The following is a 16,190-nucleotide window of genomic DNA, read 5'->3' as shown; positions in this document are numbered from 1 at the left end:
AGGAAGGGCAAGATATAGAGCACCTGTTGGTACCTCAGCCTTTTAGGAGAAAGGTATTAGAGTTAGCGCATGCCCATAATTTTGGGGGACATTTGGGAACAGAAAAAAACCCAAGACAGAGTATTAAGAAGTTTTTTGGCCAGGGGTTTATGAAGAGGTAAAACGATTATGTTCCTCATGCCCAGATTGTCAATTAACAGCCCCAAAGCCTCATTTAAGGGCTTCTCTTATTCTTTTTCCCATAATTGACACCCCTTTTTAACAAATTGCCATGGACTTGGTGGGGCCTTTGGAGAAAACAGCCAAAGGTAACCAGTATATTCTGGTCATATTAGATTATGCCACACGCTATCCAGAGGCAATACCCCTGCGTAACACAGCTTCTAAGAATATAGCTAAGGAACTGGTACAGGTTTTTTCAAGAGTAGGAATACCAAAAGAAATTCTTACCAATCAGGGTACCCCTTTCGTTTCACGTCTAATGTAAAACCTATGTCAGTTACTACAAATAAAGTCTCTGAGAACTTCACTGTACCATCCCCAAAAATATGGGTTAGTGGAGAGATTTAACAGGACACTGAAACATATGTTACGCAAGGTTGTAAGTAGAGATAGGAAAAACTGGGATACACTTCTACCGTATTTAATGTTTGCAAATACGTGAAGTATCCCAAGCGTCAATAGGGTTTTCTCACTTTGAACTCCTTTATGGGAGACACCCGAGTGGCTTATTAGATATAGCTATTTATATTCTATGAAGAATGGGAAGAACAAAGAGTGCCTGGGAAGAATGTCCTTACCTATGTGGAACAAACGCAAGAACGCATAAAACAGATCACTCCCATAGTTAAACAGTAGTTGGAAGAGGCTCAACAGAGACAGCAAGTACTCTATAACAGACAATTCTCTGTACAAACTTTCCAGCCAGGTGACTGGGTTATGGTTCTTGTCCCCACTGCTGAAAGTAAACTGTTGTCTCAGTGGCAAGGTCCATATGAGATTATTAGCCAAGAAGGTCCTGTAAATTACAAGGTGAGGCAGTCTGACAGAAGAAAGGTAGATCAAGTGTACCACATAAATCTTTTAAAGCCTTGGAAGGCTAAAGAGGCCTGTGTGTTGGTACGAGTACAGGGATTAAAGGTGACACCCACTCGTGTCTACTGACCTTACGCCAGAAAAGAAAAAAGAAGGTAGAAAATATATCAGCATTTCTTTTTAACATTTCTTTAATACACCAGGTAGACCCAGGGACGTAGTCCATGATATTGTTAGGGAGCCAGGAGAAATTGTAAAAGCAAAACCGTACAGGGTACTGGAAGCAAAAAGAGAGGCAATATAGGCAGAAGTAGTAAAAATGTTACAACTAGGGGTATTGAAGAATCTAATAGTCAGTGGTCAAGTCCTATAGTCCTAGTGCCAAAGTCAGATGGGTTTCTGCACTTCTGTAATGATTTCAGGAAACTCAATGAGTGTTCTAAATTTGATGCATACCCAATGCCTAGGATAGATGAGCTTGTTGAAAATTTGGCACCAGACAGATTTCCAACTTGCCTTGATCTCACAAAAGGCTATTGGCAAATACCTCTGTCTAAGGAAGATAAAGAGAAGACAGTATTTGCAAACCCTAGGGGCCTTTACCAATATACTGTTTTGCCCTAACGGTTAATGAATATGTTGTTGAAGCCACATGCCCAGTATGCCTCTGCTTATCTAGATGATCTGGTTATTCATAGCCAGGACTGGGAGTCCCATTTGCATAGAGTAGAAGATGTTTTAGACACTTTGAGAGAAGCTTTTCTTGGAATAGTAGGGTATTATAGAAGGTTTATACCCCATTTTGCCACTAGGGCTTCCCCACTAACAGATTTGACTAAAGCAAGGGCGTCTGATGTTGTGAAATGGACTAAGGAGGCAGACCGTTCATTTGCTGATTTAAAAATGGCTTTATGTTGTCATCCAGTCTTAATAGCAGTTCTTTCTACAGACAGATGCGTCCAGAAGTTGGCCTGGGAACTGTACTGTCTCGATATATAGCAGACGAAGAACACCCTGTGCTCTACTTGAGTCGTAAATTACTGCCAAGAGAGCAAAAATATGTTGTAGTTGAGAAAGAATGCTTCGCTATCAAGTGGGCTATTAAGTAAGGTACTATTTGTTAGGTCGATCCTTTATGCTAGTAACTGACCATGCTCCTTTACAATGGATGCACGTCTAAAGAAACAAATGCCAAAGTAACAAGGTGGCTCCTCTCTTTACAGCCCTATAAGTTTGATGTGGCCCATAGAGCTGGGCTTCTGCATGCTAATGCAGATGCTTTGTCTAGAGTGCATAGCCTTTTTTGCAGCAGCCGCTCCACCCTACTGTTTTCCGCTGGAGGGGAGGATATGTGACAGGGTCAGAGATCATTATTATATTAGCAGGAGAATGGAGCTCTCTGCTTATCCAGAATGAAAACAGTTCAATTTTGCAGATATTGTATAGGTGGTTGCGGCAGGATGAAGAGAGCAATTGGATGTGGGGAATGAAGGACAAATTTGAGTCAAGCGTGACTCCGAGGCAGCGGACTTGGGGTGATGGGGAGATAGTGGTGCCGCCAACACTGATAGAAAAATTAGAGACTGGAGTAGAGTTAGAGGGGGGAATTAGAAGTAGTTCGGTCTTGAACATGTTTATTTTTAGGTGGTGAGAGGCCATCCAGGAGGAAATGCCAGATAAGCAGTCGCTGATGTGAGAATTAACAGAAGGAGAGAATGCAGGGGTGGAAAGGTAGATCTGGGTATCATCAGCATAGAGGTGATAGTTGAAGCCATAGCTGTTAATAAGTTTACCCAGTGAAGAAGTGTAAATAGAGAAGAGTAGAGGACCCAGGACAGAGCCTTGAGGTACTCCAACAGACAGAGGAGGAGTCACCAGCAAAAGAGACGGAGAAGGATCTGTTAGAGAGATAAGAGTGAATCCAGGAGAGGGCAGTGTCACAGAGCCCAAGAGAGCTGAGAGTCCATAGGAGAAGGGGATGGTCAACAGTGTCAAAGGCAGCAGAAAGGTAAAGTAAGCTGAGTATAGAGTAGTAGCCTTTGTTTTTAGCACAAAGGAGATCATTAGTATCCTTGTTGAGGGCAGTCTCAGTTGAGTGTTGGGGACGGAAGCCAGATTGCAAGGGGTCGAGCAATGAGTTGGAGGACAGGAATTGGGTTAGGCGATCGAAAACTAGTTTTTCAAGGAATTTTGAAGCTAGCGGGAGTAGTGATATGGGGCGGTAGTTTGCAGGGGAGTTAGGGTCAAGGGAGGGATTTTTGAGGGTGGGGGTGACTTTGCATGTTTGAAGGAGGCAGGGAATGAGCCGGTAGAAAGGGATAGGTTGAATATGTGAGTAAGAGCCGGAGTGAGGGTGGGAGACAGAGGAGGAATTAGATGTGAAGGAATAGGGTAAAGTGTGCAGGTAGTGAGGTGTGAGGAAGACAAAAGGGAAGCCACTTCACTCTCAGTGGTTGAGAGGAGTGTGCAGAGAGTGGCAGAAGGGGTGACTGGGAGCAAAGTTGGGAGATTGCAGGTTTGTGTTGGGATGTTTCTTCGGATGGCAAGTGTTTTATTGAAAAAATAGTCAGTAAGGTCTTGAGTACTGAATGCAAATGAGGGGGGTGGTGCAGGTGGGTAGAGGAAAGAGTTGAAAATGGAGAAGAGTCTTTTAGGGTTTGAAGAGTGAGTGGATATAAGAGAAGAGAAGTAGGTTTGCTTAGCTAAGCGAAGGGCAGAGGTGTAAGAGTAAAGAATTAACTTATAGTGCATGAAATCAGGTTCAGAGCTGGATTTCCTCCAGGCATGTTCAGCAGTGCGGGAGAATTTTTGTAGGTGCCGTGTTTGTTGGGAGTGCCAGGGCTGGACCTGAGGATGTGGTGCTTTGCGAAGTTGGGGCAGAGTGAGAGTGTCAAGTGCAGCGGAGAGAGTATTGTTATAGTGGGTTATAGCAAGGTCAGGGCAGGATATTGTGGAAGTGTGGGGGAGGTGTATTTGAATAAGATTGGAGTGTTGGGGAGGGTCTACAGTGTGCAGATTTCTACTTTTGTGGGGGTGAGAGGGGGAAGTAGGTTTAGCATCTATATTAGGATTAAAGGTGAGCAAATGGTGGTCTGAGATGGTAAAAGGGTGACAGGCAACATCAGAGAGAGAGCAGAGATAGGAGAATATCAGATTAATCGAGTGTTGATCGCGGTTGGTAGGGTATAGGGTGGATTGTGAGGGGTCGAAGGAGTTAGTGAGTGAGAGAAGTTTAGAGGCAGCAGAGGCAGATGGGTTGTCAATACAGATGTTGAAATCCCCCAGAATTAGGGTAGGTTTATTTATATAGAGAAAGTGAGGAAGCCAGGCAGCAAAGTTGTCAAGGAGGTTGGTCAAGGGGGGCAATAGATAACTGCCACTCTGAGAGAGAGGGGGGAGAACAGGCGAATGCAGTGGACTTCAAAGGAAGAAAAGGAGAGAGATGGAAATGGAGATAGGTACTGATAGGAGCTGGAGGGGGAGAGTAAGATGCCAACACCGCCACTATGTCTCTCCCCTGGCCTATGTGTGTGGCTAAAGTGAAGACCACCATGAGTGAGAGCAGTGTCAGAGGAAGATAGTCAGGTTTCAGTAATTGCTAAAAAGTTGAAAGCATTGGAAACAAACAGGTCGTGAACAGTTGTAAGTTTGTTACAGACGGAGCGAGCATTCCAGAGGGCACAAGAAAAGAGAGGGGATAGGCGCTGTGTGTTAATGGAGATGAAATTGTTGGTATTGCGTGACCTAGAATTTTTGCAGTGGGAGATTGAGCGAGAGTGCAAAAGTGTGGTGATTGCTGCAGGGCCAGGGTTAGGAGAGACATCACCAGCAGCAAGCAGTAGTAGCAGTGAAAGTGACAGAAGGTGAGAGTGAGATTTGTAGGAGCATGTATATGTACATACAAATCTCAATACAATAGAATGCGAGCTCAATCTGATTGGCTGATTGGATCAGCCAATCGGATTGAACTTGAATCTGATTGGCTGATTCCATCAGCCAATCAGAATTTTCCTACCTTAATTCCGATTGGCTGATAGAATCCTATCAGCCAATCGGAATTCGAGGGATGCCATCTTGGATGACGTCCCTTAAAGGAACCTTCATTCTTCAGTTGGACGTCGAACGAAGAGGATGGATCCGCGCCGGAGGTCTTCAAGATCAGCCGCTCGTCATCCGATGGAACAACATAGAAGATGCGGCTTGGATGAAGATGTTTGCCGGTCCGGATGTCCTCTTCTGCCCGGATAGGATGAAGATTTCTTCCCGAAGATGGACTTCTTCATTTGCCGCTTGGATCCAGACTTCAGCCCGAGGATGGACGTCACTCTTCAGCCCCCCGCTTGGGCTTGGATCAAGACTTTGGACCCTCTTCTGGACCGATCGGTGAACCCGGTGAGGTGAAGACAAGGTAGGAAGATCTTCAGGGGCTTAGTGTTAGGTTTATTTAAGGGGGGTTTGGGTTAGATTAGGGGTATGTGGGTGGTGGGTTGTGATGTTGGGGGGGGGTATTGTATTGGTTTTTTTTTTTTACATACAAAAGAGCTGAATTCTTTGGGGCATGCCCCGCAAAGGGCCCTTTTAAGGGCTGGTAAGGTAAAAGAGCTTTGAACTTTAGTAATTTTGAATAGGGTAGGGCATTTTTTTATTTTGGGGGTCTTTGTTATTTTATTAGGGGGCTTAGAGTAGGTGTAATTAGTTTAAAATTGTTGTAATATTTTTCTAATGTTTGTAAATATTTTTTTATTTTTTGTAACTTAGTTCTTTTTTATTTTTTGTACTTTAGTTAGTTTATTTAATTGTATTTATTTGTAGGAATTGTATTTAATTTATTTATTGATAGTGTAGTGTTAGGTTTAATTGTAGATAATTGTAGGTATTGTATTTAATTAATTTATTGATAGTGTAGTGTTAGGTTTAATTGTAACTTAGGTTAGGATTTATTTTACAGGTAATTTTGTAATTATTTTAACTAGGTAACTATTAAATAGTTCTTAACTATTTAATAGCTATTGTACCTGGTTAAAATAAATACAAAGTTACCTGTAAATTAAATATTAATCCTAAAATAGCTACAATATAATTATAATTTATATTGTAGCTATATTAGGGTTTATTTTACAGGTAAGTATTTAGCTTTAAATAGGAATAATTTATTTAATAAGAGTTAATTTATTTCGTTAGATTTAAATTATATTTAATTTAGGGGGGTGTTAGGGTTAAAGTTAGACTTAGCTTTAGGGGTTAATAAATTTATTAGAGTAGCGGTGAGCTCCTGTCGGCAGATTAGGGGTTAATACTTGAAGTTAGGTGTCGGCAATGTTAGGGAGGGCAGATTAGGGGTTAATACTATTTATTATAGGGTTATTGAGGCGGGAGTGAGGCGGATTAGGGGTTAATACATTTATTATAGTAGCGCTCAGGTCCGGTCGGCAGATTAGGGGTTAATAAGTGTAGTTAGGTGGAGGCGACGTTGGGGGCGGCAGATTAGGGGTTAATAAATATAATATAGGGGTCGGCGATGTTAGGGCAGCAGATTAGGGTTACATAGGGATAATGTAGGTGGCGGGGGTGTACGGAGTTGCAGATTAGGGGTTAAAAATAATATGCAGGGGTCAGCGATAGCGGGGGCGGCAGATTAGGGGTTAATAAGTGTAAGGTTAGGGGTGTTTATACTCGGGGTACATGTTAGAGTGTTAGGTGCAGACGTAGGAAGTGTTTCCCCATAGGAAACAATGGGGCTGCGTTAGGAGCTGAACGCGGCTTTTTTTGCAGGTGTTAGATTTTTTTTCAGCTCAAACAGCCCCATTGTTTTCTTTGGGGGAATCGTGCACGAGCACGTTTTTGAAGCTTGCCGCGTCCGTAAGCACCGCTGGTATCGAGAGTTGAAGTTGCGGTAAATATGCTATACGCTCCTTTTTTGGAGCCTAACGCAGCCATTCTGTGAACTCTAAATACCAGCGGTATTTAAAAGGTGCGACAAAGAAAAAAGCACGCGTAGCTAACGCACCCCTTTGGCCGCAAAACTCTAAATCTAGGCGCTTGGTAGGCCTATAAAAATTGAGGCGGCTGTAGTCCCCAGGTTGCCCTATTCTCTGGTGTCGGGGCGCAATTTCCCAGATTTCAGCAGTCTTATACAAACTTAACTAACCACAGTAAAAAATCCAGAGCCTACAGCTGAAAACCTCTCAGATGTATTCACTCTCATATAATTTCAAAAGTTGGTAAACCCCGGAAATCAAAGAGAGAGAGAAGGGCAGATAAGTACAGGGGTACAAGCCGTTTATGTGAAGCATTAATTAATGAAACTGAGAGGTTGATGTTGAACAGCATCTTGACAATTTGCACACTAATACAAATTTTGTTAGAGAACAAGTTAGTGACTTATCTTCACAAAACGCATTCTCAAAAGTTAATGGAGTTGGGGTAGATCTATTGCATAGAGTAACCAAAGAGGAAGGGCAAGATATAGAGCACCTGTTGGTACCTCAGCCTTTTAGGAGAAAGGTATTAGAGTTAGCGCATGCCCATAATTTTGGGGGACATTTGGGAACAGAAAAAAACCCAAGACAGAGTATTAAGAAGTTTTTTGGCCAGGGGTTTATGAAGAGGTAAAACGGTTATGTTCCTCATGCCCAGATTGTCAATTAACAGCCCCAAAGCCTCATTTAAGGGCTTCTCTTATTCTTTTTCCCATAATTGACACCCCTTTTTAACAAATTGCCATGGACTTGGTGGGGCCTTTGGAGAAAACAGCCAAAGGTAACCAGTATATTCTGGTCATATTAGATTATGCCACACGCTATCCAGAGGCAATACCCCTGCGTAACACAGCTTCTAAGAATATAGCTAAGGAACTGGTACAGGTTTTTTCAAGAGTAGGAATACCAAAAGAAATTCTTACCAATCAGGGTACCCCTTTCGTTTCACGTCTAATGTAAAACCTATGTCAGTTACTACAAATAAAGTCTCTGAGAACTTCACTGTACCATCCCCAAAAATATGGGTTAGTGGAGAGATTTAACAGGACACTGAAACATATGTTACGCAAGGTTGTAAGTAGAGATAGGAAAAACTGGGATACACTTCTACCGTATTTAATGTTTGCAAATACGTGAAGTATCCCAAGCGTCAATAGGGTTTTCTCACTTTGAACTCCTTTATGGGAGACACCCGAGTGGCTTATTAGATATAGCTATTTATATTCTATGAAGAATGGGAAGAACAAAGAGTGCCTGGGAAGAATGTCCTTACCTATGTGGAACAAACGCAAGAACGCATAAAACAGATCACTCCCATAGTTAAACAGTAGTTGGAAGAGGCTCAACAGAGACAGCAAGTACTCTATAACAGACAATTCTCTGTACAAACTTTCCAGCCAGGTGACTGGGTTATGGTTCTTGTCCCCACTGCTGAAAGTAAACTGTTGTCTCAGTGGCAAGGTCCATATGAGATTATTAGCCAAGAAGGTCCTGTAAATTACAAGGTGAGGCAGTCTGACAGAAGAAAGGTAGATCAAGTGTACCACATAAATCTTTTAAAGCCTTGGAAGGCTAAAGAGGCCTGTGTGTTGGTACGAGTACAGGGATTAAAGGTGACACCCACTCGTGTCTACTGACCTTACGCCAGAAAAGAAAAAAGAAGGTAGAAAATATATCAGCATTTCTTTTTAACATTTCTTTAATACACCAGGTAGACCCAGGGACGTAGTCCATGATATTGTTAGGGAGCCAGGAGAAATTGTAAAAGTAAAACCGTACAGGGTACTGGAAGCAAAAAGAGAGGCAATATAGGCAGAAGTAGTAAAAATGTTACAACTAGGGGTATTGAAGAATCTAATAGTCAGTGGTCAAGTCCTATAGTCCTAGTGCCAAAGTCAGATGGGTTTCTGCACTTCTGTAATGATTTCAGGAAACTCAATGAGTGTTCTAAATTTGATGCATACCCAATGCCTAGGATAGATGAGCTTGTTGAAAATTTGGCACCAGACAGATTTCCAACTTGCCTTGATCTCACAAAAGGCTATTGGCAAATACCTCTGTCTAAGGAAGCTAAAGAGAAGACAGTATTTGCAACCCCTAGGGGCCTTTACCAATATACTGTTTTGCCCTAACGGTTAATGAATATGTTGTTGAAGCCACATGCCCAGTATGCCTCTGCTTATCTAGATGATCTGGTTATTCATAGCCAGGACTGGGAGTCCCATTTGCATAGAGTAGAAGATGTTTTAGACACTTTGAGAGAAGCTTTTCTTGGAATAGTAGGGTATTATAGAAGGTTTATACCCCATTTTGCCACTAGGGCTTCCCCACTAACAGATTTGACTAAAGCAAGGGCGTCTGATGTTGTGAAATGGACTAAGGAGGCAGACCGTTCATTTGCTGATTTAAAAATGGCTTTATGTTGTCATCCAGTCTTAATAGCAGTTCTTTCTACAGACAGATGCGTCCAGAAGTTGGCCTGGGAACTGTACTGTCTCGATATATAGCAGACGAAGAACACCCTGTGCTCTACTTGAGTCATAAATTACTGCCAAGAGAGCAAAAATATGTTGTAGTTGAGAAAGAATGCTTCGCTATCAAGTGGGCTATTAAGTAAGGTACTATTTGTTAGGTCGATCCTTTATGCTAGTAACTGACCATGCTCCTTTACAATGGATGCACGTCTAAAGAAACAAATGCCAAAGTAACAAGGTGGCTCCTCTCTTTACAGCCCTATAAGTTTGATGTGGCCCATAGAGCTGGGCTTCTGCATGCTAATGCAGATGCTTTGTCTAGAGTGCATAGCCTTTTTTGCAGCAGCCGCTCCACCCTACTGTTTTCCGCTGGAGGGGAGGATATGTGACAGGGTCAGAGATCATTATTATATTAGCAGGAGAATGGAGCTCTCTGCTTATCCAGAATGAAAACAGTTCAATTTCAAGTGCTCTCAGTTGGTGCAATTAGCTAGCTAGCAAAAGGCTGCTCTGAGAGCAAAGCATTGTCTCTCTCTTCCTCCTGTGAGGAGGAAATCACCTGACAGCAGACTGCCCGTAAGCACAGAGACACAGAGGAAGACAAAGCAGGTACTTTAAAACTATTGTTTTTTCTATAAAGCAGTTTTTTACTGGGGACAGTTTAAATTCCCCGGTTATATAGCTAGGAATCCTCCAAAGTTTAGTTAGCCTCCTGAGTTAGGAGTAGGTATTTGTTTTGGTTTGTGAATCAAAAGCTAGTTATGTAAAATCTGCTGTGTAACAAATAAATAGTTTGTTTCTGAATCAAAGGAACTATTCCTTCTTGCTAAAGCCAAAAGTTTGGCCACCTTGCCACTATATATATATTTTTTGGAGTGTTATTTAGCACCCAGGGCTGGATGTTACTGAGTCACAGGATGTGTACCTGATCTGGTCTTGGAGTGCAGTTCCCTTCCATGTTTTATATATATATATATATATATATATATATATATATATATATATATACACATACATATAGTGCCCTCCACTTGGCACCGTAAATATGAGCAAAGATGGCTGTGAAAAATTGTCTTTATTATTTAACCTTTTGATCTTTTGTTAAAATATATACAAAACAAACTCTGCTCTCATAGATATCAAACAATTGTAAACACAACACAGGTTTATCCAAAAAAAAATCAGTTAAATATATGTGCGGCACAATTATTGGCACCCTTTTAGTTAATACTTTGTGCTACCCTTTGTCAAGATAACAGCTCTGAGTCTTCTCCTATAATGCCTGATGAGGTTGGAGAATACATGGCAAGGGAACTAAGAAATTTCCTCCATACAGAATCTCTCCAGATCCTTAAAATGTGAAGTTAATACTGGTGGGCTCAGTTCAACCCACAGGTTTTCTATGGGGTTCAAGTCAGCGGACTGGGACGGCCATGGCAGGACCTTGATTTTGTGGTCAGTAAACCATTTTTGTGTTGATTTTGATGTATGTTTTGGATCATTGTCCTGCTGGAAAATCCAACCATGGGTCATTTTTAAGCTTTCTGGCAGAGGCAGTCAGGTGTTTATTTAATATCTGTGTATATTTGATAGAGTCCATGATGCCATATACCCTAATAAAATGTCCCGGTCCTCTGGCAGAAAAACAGCCCCAAAACATTAAAGAGTCACCACCATATTTAACCGTGGGCATGAGGTACTTTCCATATGGATACCTCTCTGTGTGCACCAAATCCAGTTGATTGCCAAAAGCTCTATTTTTGGTTTCATTTGACCATAGAAACCAATCTCATTTGAGGTTCCAGTAGTGTCTGGCAAACTAAAGACGCTTGAGTTTGTTTTTGCATGAGAGTAGAGTCTTTTTTCTTGAAATCCTTCCAAACATTTTGTAGTAATGTAGGTGAAGTCAGATTTTAGTTTTGGAGACTTTTTAACCCCATGACGCAACTAACTTCTGCAATTCTCCAGCTGTGATTTTTGGAAATATTTTGGCCACTCAAACCATCCTCTTTACAGTGAGTTGAGACAATATAGACACATGTCCTCTTCCAGGTTGATTAATAACACGTACAGTTGACTGACACTTCTTAATTGTTGCCCTGAAATGGTGGAAATTGACATTTTCAATGATTTTGCTATTTTCTTATAGCCAATTCCCATTTTCTAAAGCTCAACAAGCTTTTGCTGCACATCACAGCTATATTCCTTGGTCTTACCTATTGTGATGAATTTGTCCTATGTGTTACCTCATATTTATATCCCTGTGAAACAGAAAGTCATAGGTGAACAATTTCTGTTCCTAGTCACCCAGGTGTAGTACAAATGTAAAATATCTATGGAAATATATCCAAACCTCAAAATGCCTATAAATACACCCTTCACCACACCCACAATTCAGTTTTACAAACTTTGCCTCCTATAGAGGTGGTGAAGTAAGTTTGTGCTAAGATTTCTACTTTGAAATGCGCTTCTCAGCATTGTTGAAGCCCGATTCCTCTCAGAGTACAGCGAATGTCAGAGGGACGTGAAGGGAGTATCACTTATTGAATACGATGATTTTCCTAACGGGGGTCTTTTTCATAAGTTCTCTGTTATCGGTCGTAGAGATTCATCTCCTACCTCCTTTTCAGATCGACGATATACTCTCAATTTACCATTAAGTCTACTAATAACTGTTTTAGTACTGGTTTGGCTATCTGCTATATGTGGATGTGTGTCTTTTGTTAAGTATGTTTTTTATTACTTAAGACACCTCAGCTATGGTTTGGCACTTTATGCATTTTTATAAAGTTCCAAATATATGTATTGTACTTATATTTGCCATGAGTCAGGTTCATGTATTTCCTTCTGCAGACTGTCAGTTTCATATTTGGGGAATATAAACATTGTTCTGCCTATTATATGCTTATTATGTTCATGTTGATGACATCTGGTGGTTTCATGTTGCAATTACAGCTTGGTTCCTCTCAAGAATAAAACAGGAAGTGTTAATAAAGTTTGTTAATAAAAAGTCTTACTTTCGGTTTCTCAGCAGCCATCTTAGCTTCAAGAAGCATGGAAATCAGCTCTTAACATTTGCCTCTAAATATACTTATGCCTGTAAGTTATTTGTTGTTTGCTAAGAGTTCATTGTACATTTGAATTGCATTGCTATTTGCTGTAAGGATTAAATGTAAGCTCTCTGTGTTAGAAACATGTATTATTGTATGTATTGCAAGCACCACGTGTAACTACATATTGTAATTTCAACTTTTCTTATTGTATTGCAGTTTTACAAAAATAACTATTCAGAAGTAAAATCAGTTTGGAATAAACACAAAGCTATTTCTGTCTGGTTTGTTAACTAGCTGTCTAGCTATGAGTTGTGAGGACAGTACAGTAAAAAGGCATGCTATATCAAGGCAAGATACAAGGACTGCATTTTATAGTAAAAAGGCATGCTATATCAGGGGAAGATACAGAGCTGCATTGTAAAGTAAAAAGCATGCTATATCAAGGGAAGATATAGGAGCTGCATTGAAAAGTGAGAAGCAATAACAAGCAAACATACAAGACCTGCAATTTTTTTTTTTAACAGATTTTTTATTGAGGTTGTTATGTGATACAACATTAAAGGAAATACAGAATTTGTCAGACATATAGTAAAGAAAATACACATTGACTTCTCAGATAAGAATACTAATGCTCACAGGCAAATGAATGTTTTGCTAATAACAATATAACAGACCATAGGATAAGGGACCTAAAGAGATCTAGGCTGAGCAATAAATAACTAGTATATAATTGCTTATATATAATTCACAAGTTCCATAGGTCTCAAGTATGCAAAGAGCTGTAAAGCGATAATAATTACCTGTGCATGAAAAGTGTAAAACCAGTTATTCTTTATAACAATAGATATCTGAAATAGAAGTGAGAATAACAAAAGAACTGGACAAACATAAATGGAACCTCGTTTTTCTTTTAGTATATAAATGCGAAGTAACTGCTATGTTGGTCACTCTTGGGCCAAATGTATCGTAGTTGTTTAGCAAATGGCAGTAACTTCGGGCTATTGTTATGTAAGATATTAGGGAAAGGGGTGCAGTGGGCAAGAGACACTTGTATAATAAAGGGAAGAGGGGGGGCGTGTCCTACTAATTCCAAGATGGAGATCTTCTAAAGAGTATGATTATCAACGCTAAGTCAGGTTATATAAACATCTTAGGCTTTGTAAAAGTTAGTTCAAGTGTCCAGATGTAAGTGGGTCTAGTCATGAAGGCATTCAATATATAGAGGGCATGAATAAGGTCCACAGGTTCTAATTATGTGGTCTTGAAAGGCAGTCCTCTAGAGTTAAATAGAATAAAAACTGGGCTAGAACTGCATATTTTGGGACAATTATATCAGAATATACTCCTGCGCCCAAAAAAAAAAAAAAAAAAAAAAGAATAGTATTCAAAGCGAAAGTGGGAGTATAAGGGACTAAAATATACATAAGATTAGGCTGCTAGGACTACTATGGCTGGTAAAATTCTATTAGGGGTTAGTGATTGAAGACCAAATATAGGGGCAGCCTTAATGACAGTGAGTATAGCATTGAAGTAGCGTAGCTGCTGTAATAATATAGCTCCCCAAGGTAAAATAAAAGAGTCACCTTACAATAGGTAGATTAGGCTGATGTTGTGGGGTCGTAGCATTGAGCTAAAATATGAAAAGTAGCGTAGAGTACATATAAGGAACTAAGCAGCAAACAGAATATAAGCAGGATAACACTGAATTAAATATGTTGAGAGAGAGGCATGATCTGTTACCTCGAAAGCATGTCTCTGTATAAGGTTCCGTTACTATTTAAAGTACCTGGGGTATATCTAAAGGAGCAATATGAAGGAGCAATATGCAGTACACCCTAAGGGAGATTTGTGTGGAGGCTGTGAAAGAGTGCAACAAATAAGAATCCATGATGATCCGAAAAAAGCACAGGCTCATAGATCATGGTGATATGGGCTGACATTCTTGACTACTACTAATGCTGATATTGATATATAAAGATAATTCTATTCTTATAACATAGAAGAATGACATACAATGGTAAATGGAGACTGAGACTGTTGGCAAGAAGGAGTAGATGCATAAAAGTTTAGGCTACCTGGTTTAAGTTAACTTATTAAAAATGGCAAAGAAGGTAGGTATGGGAGATAAAAGTAAATATGACTAGACTTGAATAGTGTTAGGCTCCCTCTGAAAATATTGAGCTAGTTACAACTCCTACTAATTAACATGTTGTGTCTCACTTGCATGGTGTCCAAATAAACATTGGCTAAGAGATCCTAATATTATAAGAAATTAAACATCAGTACCACTATACCTCTCCTTGTTAGAACAAACCAGATATTAAACAAAGTACATTAGTGATACACTCTTGTAGAATAAAGGGGAAGGAACATAAATTGAGGAGTCATGAACCCCCACTCTACATTAACATAGTGTGACCACTCAGATGTTACTGGTGATATAGAGATAAATATAAAAAATTTGAGAACAAGATAAGAACAAACTGGGTGCCTCATGCGATGCTGCGTAGTCTAACTACAGTATAGTAATAAAAAGTTTCATTTGCATATCTAACTAATACAATGGCCACCGATAAGCCGTTCAAATAGCAATCCTAAAATGTACAACTATATGACCCTCTGCCAAAGGAAATATATGAGCATGAGTATATGAAGTAAGAAACATATATCACAACCTAAATACGTAACAGACAGTAATTAACTTTTATGTACATAACTGGAAGCTCTCCTGCATTAGTAGTTAACCAGGCGAACTGTGAAGCATTGCCTATAATGTCAGCCGTTCACCCAACACCTCTCTTTTGCAATCCCGGAGATATAAATGCATGGTGCAGGTGGGCCAGCTGTCTGTCACGAGTGGGCCAAGAAAAGTCAAGCCAAGCTTCTTCGGTAAAGGTATGGCAAGGCATATGGCTAAAGGAGGTAAGAGTGTTGTAGAGTGAGGCGATCTGCACTTCTATGTGGCGAGTATGATGTAAGGAAGTCCCGAGTCTGATCTGCTTCTCAGGCTGTCGCTCGCCTCTGCTTTTCCCCAAATAGAGAACCGGTAAGTCTGTGGTAGATGCAGTAGCTGTCTGCGTCTCTGTAGTTTTACCGGAGTTAGGAAGACTGGTAATTAGGCAGGAGATATGCGATCCGGATCCGCTCTGCATTCCCCCATGATTTCCAGAGGGCAATATGAGATCCTGTTCCTCCGGAATCTTTCTGGGTATCTTGACAGCTGGGAGTCTGGATAAGAAGGGTGGCAAAGCTAATCCAGGCTCTTCATGTTGCGTCTTAGTGACTCTCACATTGAAACTGCTCAGCAGACCTAAGTCATCCTTGTCCCCCGCAGCTCCAGCTGCGTAGCAGGGATCATTAGCGCTGCAAAGAATCTGCCGCTCCAGGTCCTTAAATAGAGATTGGATCTGTACATAGAGATCATCTGCCATACTTAAATAAAGTATGCGGTTAGTATTAGGCGGTATAGCAGAGTGGGATCACTAGAAACGAACAGTGGGCTGTCAGGGAGGCTTTGATGGGCCGATAATGTTAGGCCGCAATTTTTCTTTTTTTAAAAAAACAGGCCAGAGCGAGTTTTCTGTCCGTGATAATATTAGATTGAGTTAGCTCCGTGACTTCTGTCTCCGAGATATTTTAGATCCTGCAGT

This window comes from Bombina bombina, chromosome 6 (assembly GCF_027579735.1).
Source record: "Bombina bombina isolate aBomBom1 chromosome 6, aBomBom1.pri, whole genome shotgun sequence".
Taxonomy (NCBI): domain Eukaryota; kingdom Metazoa; phylum Chordata; class Amphibia; order Anura; family Bombinatoridae; genus Bombina; species Bombina bombina.
Note: the sequence above shows the minus strand (reverse complement) of the source record.